The sequence below is a fragment of the Meleagris gallopavo genome, chromosome 3 (assembly GCF_000146605.3).
Source record: "Meleagris gallopavo isolate NT-WF06-2002-E0010 breed Aviagen turkey brand Nicholas breeding stock chromosome 3, Turkey_5.1, whole genome shotgun sequence".
NCBI lineage: Eukaryota > Metazoa > Chordata > Aves > Galliformes > Phasianidae > Meleagris > Meleagris gallopavo.
This window is the reverse complement of record NC_015013.2, coordinates 34,026,088-34,042,031: the sequence shown is the minus strand read 5'-3', so window position 1 is coordinate 34,042,031 and position 15,944 is coordinate 34,026,088. Positions and strand designations below refer to the sequence as shown.

The 15,944-nt window shown below is 38.4% G+C and overlaps 1 long non-coding RNA gene across 1 annotated transcript; it reads right to left on the bottom strand.

Moving 5' to 3' along the window:
* Positions 1-389: 389 nt before the first annotated feature.
* Positions 390-9,121, bottom strand: LOC116216453. Its single transcript, XR_004159212.1, has 3 exons — positions 8,864-9,121; positions 5,471-5,745; positions 390-1,638 (listed from the first exon to the last, which is right to left on the bottom strand). It is a non-coding gene; the product is annotated as an uncharacterized LOC116216453 (long non-coding RNA).
* Positions 9,122-15,944: the final 6,823 nt, after the last annotated feature.

Here is a 15,944-nt window from a genome sequence, read left to right as displayed (position 1 = left end):
CAGATGCTCAGTTGAGGAGAGAGTGCAAAGCCTTATACTCAATTCTATTTATTTTGAGGCTGTAATTTCTGAATTATTGTTCTGGATCTGGAGGGACTGTAACCCTGTGTTTACCCAACTCCATTTCCCTCCATGTCTGGGAAAGGGACGTATGCCTGAGTTTGCCATATGCTTGTCTATCATAGGAAATAATACATCTGAGGTCTTGTGCACAAGTGATATTCCAGCTAAAGGATGATATTATCTAACCTTTAAGCTGTTAGCTTACTGTCTGAAAGTTGCATTTCTCTTAAGGCTCTGGGCAGCCTGGTCTAGTGGTTGGTGACCCTGCATATAGCAGGGGGATTGAAACTATATGATTGTTATGGTCCTTTTCAACCCAGGCCATTCTATGATTAAAATCATATTGCTCTCCCTCCCTCTCCCCCCATAGCTATTTAAACTGTTTCCATGATTGCTCTGACAGGAAACTCCTGATCCTTCATCACAGAATACATTGTCACTCAATTGTGGTGTCATGCATTTGTAAGGTGTTGTTCTCTTCCCCATCTCCCCATATTTAAGATAACAATGATTATCAAAGTCATCACTTGGTTAACCAAATCTGAAAACAGTACAGCAGAGAAAACTATCATTATGCGAGTCCAAGCACTACTTTAAATGAAGCATAAAGCAAAACGCCTCACATGGCATCGACCTTAAATGATCATGCTTTTCTTTGCCATTTTGGAGCAGGACAGAGTCTTTAACTCTGAGCACTTGATGTTTTCCTGCCTCAGAGCATTACATCACCTTTTCTCCTCTGTCTATTTAATCAGATTTTAGCATTGAGAGAATCTTTTAGAGCTACAGCATTTGGACATAGTTAGGTTTGTTTCCTTTCTCATCTTTACTTCTCTTTTTGTATTGATTCTTTATAGTGTTGGAACCTGGACAAAGCAAGAGGACTTCCGAGTCTGGCATTACTTTTTTGTGAGGTTATCACATTTTCCTCATTTCAGTCTTAAACAGAGCAGCTGCACATGATAGAAAATGTTATCAGCAAACAAGCTAACAAAGAGATTAATTTACTGAGAAACCAAAGCCATTATCACAAAAATAAGAATATCTACTGATATTGTGGGATTGCTGTGAAATAAACTGAAGAGATGAGCATATGAAGAGATAAGCCTGGAACCAGACCAGAGGTGCTGTTGTTTTCTCCTAAAATTTGAACCCAACTTTCATAACCCAGAGTAACCTGAATCAAAAGTAATCAACCTCCTCAGTATAAAGTGTTACATGATATTGCTATATATGGAGTACATACATTTAGAAATACATTTCTATATTATCATTATATTATTTTTAAAGTAAGAAGGCTTCCAAACCCAGTGCTTAAAGAGGAGCAAAAACTGGCTGCAGCTGAGGAGCATGCTCAGGTTTGCGAGCTTCTACTGCTGAAGTCTCATTAAGTGCTGTGTTGTAGCGAGTGCACCACCAAGAACCATGCTTCTGGCATGCTGGTACTTCACGCGAGGAAGTTGAAAGTGCACAGACAATCTCCTGGGGAAGCAACATGATAGCACTCTTCTCCACTCAAGGATGCTCCGCGAGAGAATGTGGCCATGGCAACAGCACAGGGATGGGGCCGGCCTCCTAGGAAATACAGAGAACTCTCTTTGCCAAATAGCACATATGTCACAGATGGTGGTAGCATGGGCGACCCAGGAATGCTTTCTGCCAGCAGCGAGTGTGTTTCCACACATTCACCCAAGCCCACTCCATGGAGTTACAACTGACAGCGTTTTAAAGAAATAGCAAGATTCTCTCTCAGTATTATCTTGAAGTACAAGGGCTAAGGAAAATGCGGTAATTAAACTTCATTTATGTCCTTGGTTTATCCCTACTTTAGATTTATTTTATGTATCTGTAAAATACATATGTTCTTGACTTCACAGGCACTCAAATGTTTAAATGTTTTTTTATTAATTTTGAGATAGGGCTACCTAAGGAGACAATGAAAAAAGCATCGGTCTCATATTTTTTAAAATATGAAATGTAGAGCAGACTGCAGTGCCAGGAATGAGTTCATTTCTAATTTCAAAGAAGTACGGCCATGACCAATAATTTAATAATAAAACATACTCTTTTAAAATTAATAGGGCAATGAAGCCATCTTGAAAAAAGGCAAAATATTTCCAAGAATGGAGCCAAGAAAACCCTGAAAAGCATGGAAAATTTAAAGCTCACAATAAGATAACAAAAACCTCAAGGAGGGGGCTGACCTTCCTTATTTTCTATAACAAACATCCAGCTGGACTTGGGTTCATGTTCCCAAAAACCTCTGGATGTGGGTTGAGTTCAGACTCATCTCTTTCTGCCTTGAGGCATTTCTCTGCAAGGCTAATTCCATAGGGCAGAACCACAGAACATTACACTGAGATAGATTTTTTTTTTGATGGCTAAAGACTAGTTTTTTTTTTTTTTTCTTTAAACATTGAAGCTTACAATTTGCATAACAATTGTGCCGTGAAGCAGATTATACAGATACCTTGAATTTGGCATCTTTTTCTTGACTGCATTTGTTTTCCATCCTTGACAGTGACAGAGTATTTATTTATTTTTGTAGGGTCTCTGGAGAGCCTGAAACATAGTACTGTTCCCCCTCTCCTCCCCCATGAAACAATTCCAGCAGCAGCCTGATTCCTTTTACAATCAGGTCAAACGCAAAGAATGCAATATTTTAATAGTGGGAGAGGTTAATCCTGTACTAAGCACAGTTTTGTAATGTCATCAGTATTAGGCAGCAAACGTTATAGCAAATTACCACCAAAAAAATGATCAAAGTGGGGTTTTGAGCTCTGATCAAGTGTCACCCTCCAACCCCTTCCATTCATTCTGTCTCTGGAAGATGCTCTCACAAAGAAGAGAGCTGGAGAGTCTCCAGCCAACAGAAGAGTATCAGAGAGGCTGATAGCTGTCAATAAAACTGACGTTTACAGCAGAAGGAAACATGATGAAAACAGAGATACAGATGTGTGCAAATTACCTTTTGTATCCCAAAGAAGGAGATACAGAGCAGAGCCCTCCTAACAGACAAGATTTGCCTCATGATCCAGGAAGATAAACATTCAAAAAGAGGCTATCGAAAGCCTCTCATGAGCAATCCTTTCTTCCAAAGCAATGTTCCTTGAGGATACAGAAAATCAAGTGTACATTGATAATGTTTGCTTTGTAAAGGAGTCACGTGAGCCAGATTATCAGATCTGCTTCACTTACGCTTCACAATTCAGCCAGTAGCAAGGATTTAAGGACAAGACACATTTTGGCAGTTCGGGATTCTTTTGGTACATAACAGCTCATTATCATCACAAATACTGTGGTATTCCACTATTCTTACCAAAGCAGATACGTTGGCTGTAGTTTTCCTGCACTCTGCTTAGCTTGGCAAACAACTCCTTTAGGCAGTTGCTAATTAGCAGCCTTCAGCACTTAATTGCTACTTAATTCTGTTACTGCTGTAACTGATGCAGCCCAAGAATAGGGGAACCAGTCTGAGCCATGATCATCATGAATTTGAAAACAGGATTGTTTCAAAAGCCATTAAAATTAGATAGTTTTCTTTTTATGCTAATGCAGAACAAATGCAAGTGTTAAAATGTCTTAATTTTTTTTTGAAGACAGGTTTTTACCCCTGCAGCTTTAACAGACAGCCACAGCCATGCTTTGCTTAATAAAGATGTTTGATTCTTACCCTTACATTACAAAGAGTGCGCTTTTTGGTTTATAACATATAGCTTATGCACAGATAGAGAGTTTTGGGAGATGCCTCATTTGTATTTTACTTAATTATTGATTTAATACAGAACTAAACCTTGGGAACATGGATCTGTCCCCTCCAAGTGTCTGTCTTAATTGTAAAGCAGTTATGATCATAAGAAATGGTAGACTGGTAATCACTCACTTTTTCAGTGCAATTGAAAATCCCTGTCAGACATCTCTGAGCTTACTCTTGAAAAAATTATACTGTCATCCAGAACAATTATGAGTGACTGTTACCTTTTCCTGTCATTTAGAATATATTCACCATTCCCCTTTAGTTTTATCTCCTTGCTGGATGGAAGGATGAAAATTACCGATGCTCTCAATTGACACTTTCATTGAGCAAATTAAGCTTCCTGAAAACTGTTCTCTTTAAATATTAATTTAATACTTCTGCAAGTATAACCTGTCCACACCCAGATCTTCTCATCTTCACTCTCTCCCACAAATATCTACTAGATGCAGATGGACCCTCTTTGTTATGCCCAGTGATGAGATTAGGATGGCCAAGCCAAAGTAGGTCAGTTCACACTTAGTGGGCATCTTTTTTTGGAAATTAGATCCCCATTGCAACACATGACTAGGAAGATCATTAAACTGAGCAAAACTGAAACTTTTTGGACATATTACTTCTGTGTTCTGTGCTAAAACTAATGTTTTGCATTTTTCTCCAAAAGATTGGAAAAAAGCGCAAGACATAATATAAATACAACACTTACAAGGAAGTATTCTTCATAAAAATTTTGAATGCAAGCTCAAGTTGCTACTCTGAACTTCAGCAAAATCTAACATTGTTAATTTTCCTACATATAGCCTAGGATAATTCCTAAACGAAACAACCTTTTCGTGTGCAAGACATATTTTAAATGAAGAAAATGATGCAAGAAAAGAAAAGAAAAAAAACCCACTCCAATTACCCCATATAGAACAATACCTAAAAAAAAAAATCTACAAGAAAAAAAATATCTTCACTAGTCAATGACAGTCTGATTTTGGTTTGAAAAATTAGAAGGACAGAATGGATGAGAATGGTAAAGAATCTCAGATTAAAGGTGTGGTCAATTACAGCAGGCTGTTCATGGCCTTTTCCAGGAGAATTTTGAATATCTCCAAGGATGGAGACTTCACAACTTGTTCTATGTTTGACAGCTTTCACCATAAGACAGATTCTTCTGATGTTTAAATAGAATTTCCTGTATTTCACTTTGAGCCCATTGTCTCTTGCTATCCTCTGGGCTTCTGGACTGAGAAGACTGTTTCTGCCTTCTTTACTTCCTCCCATCATGTATTTACACCTAAGGAAAAGATCTGCCCCAAACTTTCCCATCACAAAGCAAAACAGTAACTGCTTTGTTAGCATCTCCTCATAGATCAGATATGTTTTCTTCAGTGTTTTTGTCAGATTTGCTCCAGTACGTTCACATCTCTTTCATACTGGGCTCACCACTCCAGACTTTAAACACCTCCCTTAACCTAGCAGCAACGCTTCTCCTAATGGAATCCAGGTGCTGCTGCATTTGCTGGGGGGGGGAGGGGGTGGGAGGGGAAGAGGGGAAATCTCTCTTGTATGGTATGAAATAGAGATAAATAGTTGCCTCTGACCAGTTTTAGGAAAAGCCAAGAAAAGTATTAGTCACAATCCAGTAATAAGAAAGGAAGAGCTTACCTTTCTGAAGACAAGAGCTTGCTGGAAAACTCCCCAAATGAAGCAATTTCCAAGTAGTGATGCTTCCATCTTGGCTGCCAATCCTTAAATGAGGTTAGGGAAAAGCTGACCCTGAGTGCACAGGTGAATTGCTTGTATCTGTGTTCCTATGGCTGGCCATGCCAAGGTGCTCAATCACTGGTTCAGGACGTGACCTAAGAGTTCCCTAACACCTCTCGTCACCTGTTCTTCCTAAAGTGGTACCACGTCTCTTTGATGCCTGTGAGGTTGTAGCCCTGCAATTGCACACACACACTTCTAATTATGCCTGTTTTTGTTCCATGCATAAAAGATGTTTCAGTGAGGTGCTCCAAAGTGCTGACTTCACAGGAAGTATGAGCGCTTTCTCTATAACACTTGATGAGGGTCTTCTCCACAGAGTTTTGTCACTGTCAGGCTCTGCCTCGTCCACTACACCCATCATACTTTCTTGCCAATGCAGCCCACCACTTCCAAGATGCTGGGTCAGACCATTTCCCCTCCCCAGCTCATTTTTAGTCTAGAAGTCTGCTCAGCAAACTACTACCAGATAGATGCTATTGCCAGAATACACATAAGCACTATTTTCTAGAATCTACCTAAGTACTAATTTTAACCATTTTCATGACTAAGTAGAAATCACATAAAGCTGGGCTGAAAGAAACCTCTCACCATATCAAACTCACCATAGATTGCTTATGCTATTAATGCAGCCTTGGAAATCTCCAGTGAAGGAGACAACACAGTTAAAACATTCCAGCACAGTCTGTCTCTACATTAACTTTTTCCTGGGATCTAACTTAACTGCCTTGCAGGTAAATTCAGCTAATTATTATTGTACTATCTGCGGAAGATAGGAGGAAATTCTGATTTCTTATAATTACAATAATCTTTTAATATTTCATTGTTCTTTTTATGATGATCTTTCTCATTTGTCTAGTGTAGAACAAAGGTGTTGCAGCAAATTAGCTAATCCTCAAATGTCCCTTACAAGACATTTTCTAAACCTTATGCCCCTTCTTACTTTCACCTTGTCTCTAAGCAGTTTGTTTTGCTTTTTCCAGAATTCAAGGAGACATACTGTTCTAGTTAAAATGTCACATGTAAAATAAAACACCTCCTACCTGCCATCTTTCACATACAAGTATTGCATTCTTTTTTTTTTTTCAGCATTAAACTGCAAAATTCATGTTTTGCTTGTGATCCACCACAATCTGCTGCCTTTTTTTTTGTACATATTATCATATTTATTACAAATTTTCTGTTTCAACATTTTATTCTTTCTAATTGTAAGACTTCTTTCATGTTTATTGAATGTTATTTCATTGATTTCAAACCACTTATTCTAATGATCATGACTTCTGAATTTAATTACCTTCTCTTTTGTGGGAAAAGAAAAATCACAACTTTTTGAAGTCTATTTTGTGCTCATTAATGAAACTAGAAAAAAAACACAGGAAAAGTCTGCAAAGCATATTATATTAAAGATTTTCCCAGTTTATCAATTAACTACCTGTAACTAATTTTTCTTATACTGCAACAAGTGGGTGCACCCACCAGATGGCAATTTCATCTAGAACATTTCCCGAAGTTGCTTATGAGAATGTATGCTAATACCACATCAAAAGCCTTATTAAAGACCAACTATAACACATTCACTGCTTCTTTTGCTTCCACTAGGTCTTCTACAGTCAAAAAGGAAACCAGATTTGATTTGATATCAACATACTGAAGTTGGCTGTTTCATATCACTTTGTTATTAGCTGTGTGCTTACAAGTGTTATTTAACAAATTTCTTTCAGTAACTTTTTTGCTACTGAAGGCAGGGTGACTGTCCTGCAACTTATATTTTGTGATTCAAAGTGTTTTACAAAATACTGATTATTTCTGTCTATTCTACTCCTAAATGCCTGAGTTCAAACTCAGCAATTTATAATGTAAATAACATGTTATGTTTTAGCTGAACTACAAGTTTTTCATATGATGACAAGAACCTGTGTTCCCCATCCCTGGTCTTGTGTTTGGATTTTTGTTTTTTTTGTTTCTTCTGCAATTACAATTGCACTCTAAGCCTGTCTTGTTTCTTCGCTCTGTAAGAGAAAGCAATGAGGACTGCAAAGAGACATTTCTGATTTCCTCTGAATTAAATTCTTTTTCTTATCCTCCTTCAAAGTCTTCCTCAGGAAGATCTGTCTCATAATCCTTAAACAGAATTAGCAAAACAAAAGTAGTTTGCTATGGACTTATCTGCAAACATCCAACAACGATTAGCAAAACAAAAACACTGATTGTATGTTTTAGCCTTCATTTGCCAATTGTCTTCTCACATTGTGAGTGTTTAGGAATTTAAACCCTCTCACTGTTTGGACAATGCAGCCTGACATGACTGAACAAGAAATCCAGTGGGATCTCGCTGCAGCAATCCCAATTATAGATCAGTTGTTACCTCAAAACGTTTCTCATATTCAGCCTGACTAAGTGAAAGTATAGAGAGGAATCTGTAACTTCTAAAAGTCAACAGTTTTAATTAGCTCATTCACAATACAACACAGCAAAGACTTTTGAGAGATAATAAACTAGAAAGTGCTTCAACCTCAAGACAATATTGTTTACAAGTGTCATTCTCAAAAAACAAAACAAAAACAACGAAAAACAACGAAAAACAACTAATAAATCAACAAAGCAACAAACCCAACAACAATAAAAAAACCCAAAAATTTCCAGTACCAAAACATTTAACATCACCACAAAAAATCTGAGTGCTTTGAACGTATTGTGTTGTAGAATGTTTGGTGTTAACCATTATTCAGAATGGTGTGCCTTGACTCCCATTGTTACTCTGGAAGGATTAGGGAAGGCAAGAAACTTCCTGTGGTACAAAATCCTACAACTTCATCATAAAATCACAGGGTTGAAAAGACCTTCCAGATCATCAACCTGAGCTATTAAGGTCCCATCACTAAACTGAGTGATGAGCTCCGCAGAGCTCTTCCATAACTCCAGTGATGGAGACTCCTCCACTTCCCTGGACAGCCCATTCCAATTCTTGATCACCCTCTGAAGAAGTTCCTCCTGAAATCCCATACACAGCTCCCTTAGTGTAACCAAAAATCATTTTCTGTCATCAATTTGTAATCTGAGAAGAAAGATTGACACTCCTCACCACAAACTCCTTTTAGGAAGAGAGCAATGAAGTCTCCCCTCAGACTCCTCTAGGCTAAACAATTCCAGTTCCCTCAGTCACTCCTCATAACTCTTGTTTCCTAGTCCCTTCACTAACTTCACTGCTCTTCTTTGCATAGGCTCGAGCAACACAATATCCTTCTGGAAGCAACAAGCCCAAAACTGAACACAGCACTTGAGGAGTGGACTCACAGTGTTGCACAAGACGACAGTCACTTCCATAGTCTTACTGATTACATTGTTTCTGACACTGACCAGGATGCCCTTGGCCATCTTGGCCACCTGGGCACATTGCTATCTCATGTTCAACTGGCTGTTGACCAGTACCACCTGGTCCTTTTCTGCCAGGCTACTTTCCCCAATGAAAATGATCTATCTACAGTTCCAGATAACAAAGTGTCAAATTCAATCAAAATGTATTCAAACAAGTTAAGTCACATTAATGACAGCTCACAAGCCTTTCCTCAGTCATGTTTCTTTGGCTTCAGATCTCAGACAAGTGATATAAAGATGAGACAGTTGATCAAAGTAAAATTTAAATGCTTGTGGCTGAGATTAGGGAGAAAAATGTAATAATTGCTAGATGAGAAAAGGCACCTCCCTGTTAACAGACACACACGAACCTTAGGCTTGTATGTGAAATGCTGTGGACAAATTGGAAGAAGGGTCTCCTTAAATAACTGTGCGCTGCTTGGTATACAGGTTGACAGAAAAGCTGCAATAATTAAGTATTCAAAAGGCTTTTTTATAACTAGAGCACTCAAGGATGCTTTACCACTTCTCTTTTTCAGAAAGGAAGTCCAATGGAGAGGAGGAAGATGGGGGTTTGAAGGAGTAGAAGTAGGAAGCTTGGCCTATTAGAATTTTTGAAAGAGATGAAAATTTGAATGTTTATAGAAGAAAATCTTACATTTCTGTTCTTTGACTTTCAGGTGAAGTGAAAGCTGGGCCAATATAAGGCAGTGGGTAACGTCAGTGTTTCCAAATGGCTCTGATCTCCCCAGGATTACACCATGGCTCTTATGAATAAACATTGGTGATGAAGAAATTCCACTTAACTGAAGCAATTGAAACACCTGAATTAGGAGCACAGGTGTCAGATACTCCCTTTAAGGCTCCTTATGAATAAGAATTCTTTAGATAAGGAAACTCAGATGGTGGCTTATCTTCTTATTTCAGACTTGCTTGCAGGTATGACACTCATTGCAAGTCAGCACAAACTCGGGATATAATCCAGTCTTCTCATTTTCCCTAAGTATCTTGCTATTTGTACCATGCTTCATTATTCATCTGATGATTAACAATGTATTTCCATGCAACTAGTACCTTCCTTCAGGTGTGTTTTGTTACAGTGAGGATATAATGAAGCTTGTATTCCTGTTCTGAATCAACAATCCCATTAGCATTAAACTGAAGAATTCAAGTTGTTAAAAGAGAGTAATATTTTAGAGGATATTACAATTGTACACTATAAAACACTGACATGTAGACTACTTGCCAGAGCTTGAGTTCAATTTTTATTACTTTGCACTGATTTGCTAACTTGAAGCTAATCAGAATATCAGTTCTGCTTACTGATTACTATAAATTTAACATCTAAAGGATGTTTTTTTCCTGTTGGGCAATGCAATGCGTCAATCTGAAACTCATGTTATATAAAGTCCTTTGATATTCCCATATTTTATAAATAGAGGCCACATAAATAAATTGAAATATTATGATCTGCAGAAGGATTTTAATGGTGCGGTAGGTTTCTTAACCTGCATTCAGTTACTTTAGTATGTCTTCCCTTTACAGGCATCTGATAAGATGGTGAGTTTACCAATGCATAGAGCTCTGAAACAGAACAATTGCTTCACTTCTGGAGTGCATATGTTCAACCTGATTCACCTCAGCAAAATCATTCTGCTTTTTCTTCAGTAACTCTCTGAGGAGTGCCTGTTCATGTGGAAACTGTACCATACAGCATCTCTATTGTCTGTATGTGCACACAGACACAAAACACATGTGGGACAATATATGCCTGTGCATAAAAATACGTATATAAGCCAAAGCGTACATGAAGAGAATTGCATAACAGTAGGTTAGAACAGAAGTAAACTGATTATCATTAAATTAATCAAATTCAGTTAGAATGCTAATATTAATAAGGAGCAATTCTGTAGCCTAATCTGTAAACAGACACTACTCAGAGCCTGTCCCTGGATGCTCTGCTGAACCACTGGATGGCATCAACTTATAACACAATCAGTTGCTGCTGCTTTTTATCTTTTTACAGTTCTACTGATTATTCTACCATTTGCAACTGCTTCATACAGTCACTGTACCCTTTATCTAAAATTCCAGTCCTGTGAGCCTATTCCTTTAGGGAAAAGTTAACACTAAGTTATTATCCTAACAGAGATACTAACTCTGACCTTATCACCACTTCAGTAACTGGTCTTAATTATACCATAGTATACAGCACTGGCTGCTCAATGCTGGAATAGAAATATTTTATTCTCATCTATATAGTTCATAGAGTGTAATAAACACTTTAAAGGTTTGTGATACCTTATGCTTAATAGACTTTTAAATGAAAATGTACTTTTAGACCATGAAAGCATGTACCTTTACAGGAATTTATTGGTTCATATCTGGCAATATCTACTGGTAAACTCAAAGGGGATATACCCAGTTATATTTCATGAAGAAGAAATATGATGTTTTTTGTTTGTTTTTGATTTCTGAAATTCAAATACAGGAACTTTTACTGAATACTTGTTTTTGTAGCTGTGAAATGCCATGCGACCCATGTTCAAAACACTTTCCTCCTGTTAAATTTCCAAAACTGTACATCTGGCCATAAAATTAATCCTGCCAATGAGAATCTTTGTAGAATGAGTTATTTATATGCACATCACATTCTGCAGGAATGGGGCCTTTATGGACTCAATTCTGCCTTCAAGTATATCTGAACAACTCCGTTTTAAGCTAATGCAAATTAGTAAGCACAACTGACTGCTGTTTGTATAGTTTGGCATCATTGAGAGCCTTCTTCTGAGAAGAGGAAAAGTGCTTGACTACAATGGCCAGATTGTTATAGGTAAATGCTGAAATTCACTGACATAGCTGTAATGCAGTACTTTCACATCTGTACATGAACTTGTACATACTATTCCAGCTATGCTATATTGTCACGTGGTAGTTGCATGGATGGCCATTGCAAATAAATTCTAAATGAAACTGACAGCATGCCTTACCTACTCCCTACAGAAATTACAAGCTTTTTTCATGACCAATACAAAGTCTACTACACATGACCTATTAGTAGGAGCTTCGTAGTTCCATTTCATGTTAGAATATGTAGTCTAATATACATCAGTATTTATGCCCTTATGCTGTCTCTACTTCACTTGAGAGCAGGAGTCAGCTTCTATATCTCTGAAATATCCAACAATGAGCATCCAGTAACAGTCCCTATAATTCATTTCAGGCTGTTGTAATTAAAATGAGATTTATTAGAGAAAAAGAATCAAATTAAACTTTAAGTAGAGTAAAAACATGGTTAGATTAATGTTGTGATAAATTTAACTCTCTAGGCCAGACTCTCACTCTTTTTTAAGACTGCAATTTATTAGATAGATAAGAAGGAATAAAAAAAACCCTGCATTTCATAAAGTTAATTTGACTAACAGCAATGCACTCCCAAGGATGGATCAAATAAATGATGATCCCAAAAGTCAAGGCTGATATGGAACATCTAACTTCACAGGTTTGGTGGCTAAATTAGTTATGTAGTTGTTGATAGAAATCCTCACATCCTCAACTGGGAACCAAAGCAATTAGTATAATGCAGGGGAATCTGCCTAGAATTTGGCAACAGGACAGTAAGATTTTCAAATTTTACCTCTCAAGCACAACATATAGATAACACTTTTTCTGTTTATATTTTCACCCTGAAAACCACTTCTCAAATACACCTCCTGAATTTTTCTTTAAAAACCAAGCTAAAGAAAGAAATGGTCCTCCCTTTTCACATAAAAATTGGTATCTTCGAGCACTGACCAGGGTGAGAGAGAAACTGCCTCCTAATTCATTGAGTAAAATGAAAAAAATAACTGTGAGATCAGTGATCAATCATCCATTAAGATAGCTTGTGTCTCCAATCCAATAATGCAAAGCGACATAATTTTCCAGGAGATAGAGAAATGTTCTTACAACAAAGAGCCAATGCCTGGTGATTAGGGCATTGATCTTTGAACGAAGAGTTTAAATGCTGAGGACGGAATTGAAGTGGGTGTCCCAATTCACCATCATCTTGTGTAATATGAAATATTTTGTTTTACAAGAAAGGGGCAGCTGTCACAAAGATTTTTTTGCAAGTCTGAGTTTACCAGAGTGAGCTAAACCTACTGATGTCTGGACTAAGCTGGTTAATAAGAGTTAATAAGAGAAAGAACACTTCCTTATTAAGTACCAGGGCAAAACAAGGTAAGAGTTTAGACCATTCTGTCAAGATTGAGACAATTCATCATGCATGTTACTGTTCTGGAAGATTTTAAAGCAACAAATGAAATACTACTGTCTTAGATGACAGCTGCAGAGAAGTCTTCAACAATTTGGGATTTAATTACATAATTCCGCTCAAGATCCAGTTAAGGTGCTTGAATTTGTTCTTTAATTTCAGTTTTTAATTAGTCTGTTGACCTTATGGTCTTTTTTTTATTTTCATATTGCAAATCAGCTAAGCAGTGCGGAACAGACTATTGAAGACTGCAATCAGCAATATTCTGTAGCCCCAAAACTCTCACACAAAGCCACAGGTCCTAACAGAAAACTTACTCTGCCCTAATTTAACTCAATTTGTAACTATGAATTCTAATATTTATGCACAAGAAAACAAGATATTTGGACTCAGAAAGCATTAGAACTGCTTAGTCTGTGTAGTACTGATTACTGAAAACATCAGAAGAAAGAAACTGTTTTTTTCTGTCCCTAGAGGATGCTATGGTGGAGGGACAGACTCACTTTCAGTCTCCTATTACTTTATCCCATCACAGAATAGCAAAATCATTGCTGCTGCTCACACCTTCCAAATGCCACTAGGAAATGCCTGAAAGAATCTTTGCATACTCTAGGAGATGTCTGCACATATGTACTACTGGAATACTGGTGAGGTATTTAGGTTGCAAAGCAGATGCCCATTCTGCCCTGTATAGGGTTGCCACCCATCAGATCAGGCTGCCCCATCCAACTTGGTCTTGTACGCCTCCAGGGATGGAACATTCACAACTTCTCTGAGCAACCAGTTCCAACAACCCAGTCAGTAAAAAATTTCTTCTTAACAGCTGATCTAAATCTCCCCTCATATAGTTTAAAACCATTCTCTCTTGTTCTATCACTAGCAGACTGAAAAACTCATTTCCCCTCCTGTTTTAAGCCCCCTTTATGCATTATGTTTCATACAGGAGGACCACAATGAAGTCTCCTCAGAACCTTCTCTTCTCCAGGCTAAACAATCCCAGCTCCCTCAACCTTTCTTTATAGGAGAGGTGTTACATCTCTCTGAGCATCTCAATGGCCATCCTCTGGATCCACTCCAACAGCTTTGCATCCTTCCTGTACTGGGGGCTGCAGGCTTGGATACAGTATTCTAAATGGGGCCTCACAAGGGCAGAGTAGAGGGGGACAATCACCTCCCTATCCCTGCTGACCACCCCTCTTTTGATGCAGCTCAGAATACTGTTGCCCTTATAGGCTCAAGAGCCCATTTCTGGCTTGTGTGCACCTTTTCATCCACCAGAACTCCCCGAATCCTTTTCTGCAGGGCTGCTCTCGTTGAGTTCTTCGCCCAGTCTGTACACATATCTGGGATTGTCCTGACTCTGCAACACCTTGCACTTGGCCTTTTTGAACCTCATTAGGTTTATGTGGGCTTTGGATGGCTTCCCTTACTTCTGTGGTATCAACTCAGTTTAGTGTCATAAGCAAACTTGCTGAGGGTACACTTAATCTCAAGTTATTGATAAATCCAATGGAGAGATCTGGTCCCAAGATGAATTCCTGGAAGACACTACTCATGCCCAGCCTCCATCTGGACGTCAAACCATTGACCACACCCCTCTGGCTGTGACCATCCAACTGGTTCCTTATTCACCATATAAGTTCAAATCCATATATTTCCAATTTAGAGATAAGGATGTGGTGTGGGACCATATGAAAGGCAGTGCTTTTCCTTTGTCTACCTGATGCTGTTACTCCATCACAGCAGGCCACCAGATTGGTCAGGCATGATCAGCCCTTGGTGAAGACATGTTAATTGTTTGAGAATGCCTCTTTGTCTCACATGTGCCTTAACATAGCTTCCAGGAGTATCTGCTCCATGATCTTTCCAGGCACACACGTGAGTCTCACTAGCCTGTAGTTCCCTTGGTCTTCCTTTCTCCCTACCTTAAAAATGGGAGTGACATTTCCATTTTTTTTCCAGTCAACAGGGACTTCATCTGACAGCCACAATTTTTCAAATATGATGGAGTGTGGCTTGGCAATCACATCAGCCAATTCCTTCAGGAACCCTGGGATGCATGTCATCCAGTCCCATAGACTTGTACACATCCAGTCTCATGCGACAGTCTCACACGTGATCTTCTTTTATGGTGGGGGGGGATTCTGCTTTCCTGTCTCTCACCTAGAGGTTCAGGGATGTGCGAGATGTGAGAAGCCTGACTGCCTGTGAAGACTGAGACAAAGAACTTGTTGAATACCTCAGCCTTCTCCATGTCAGTTGTTGCCAGTTATTCCTTCTCTCTTATCAAAGAGGGGTACATTTTCCTCAATCTTTGTCTTTTAACAAATGTATCTGTAGAATTCATTCTTGTTAGTTTTCAAATTCCAAGTCAAATTCAGTTCCACTAATGACTGACTTCAGGTGATGTAGAAGAGTTCAACACAGCTAGTGTGCAACAAACTCTCATTAAGTCAACTGTGATGTACTTCTCAGCCCAGAATCAACATGGTCTCCATTTCTGCAGAGCTGCTGTAGCTAATTGAATGCATATTACTGTATATATTGTTCTTTTAAATAGCAGTGGGGTTAAATTCCTGCCTCTAGCTATGTGATGAGTATATCACAATATGTCATTGTGAGGTTCCAGATAAAATCCCTTTTTGCCTCAAAAGCCAGCAAAATGTTTTTCTTCACACAGCAAGGATCTCCTCCTCTCCATTTCTGCACAGGACATATTAGATGGAGGATGAGCAACAGTTTTAAAAAGTGGTTTCAGAATTTTGG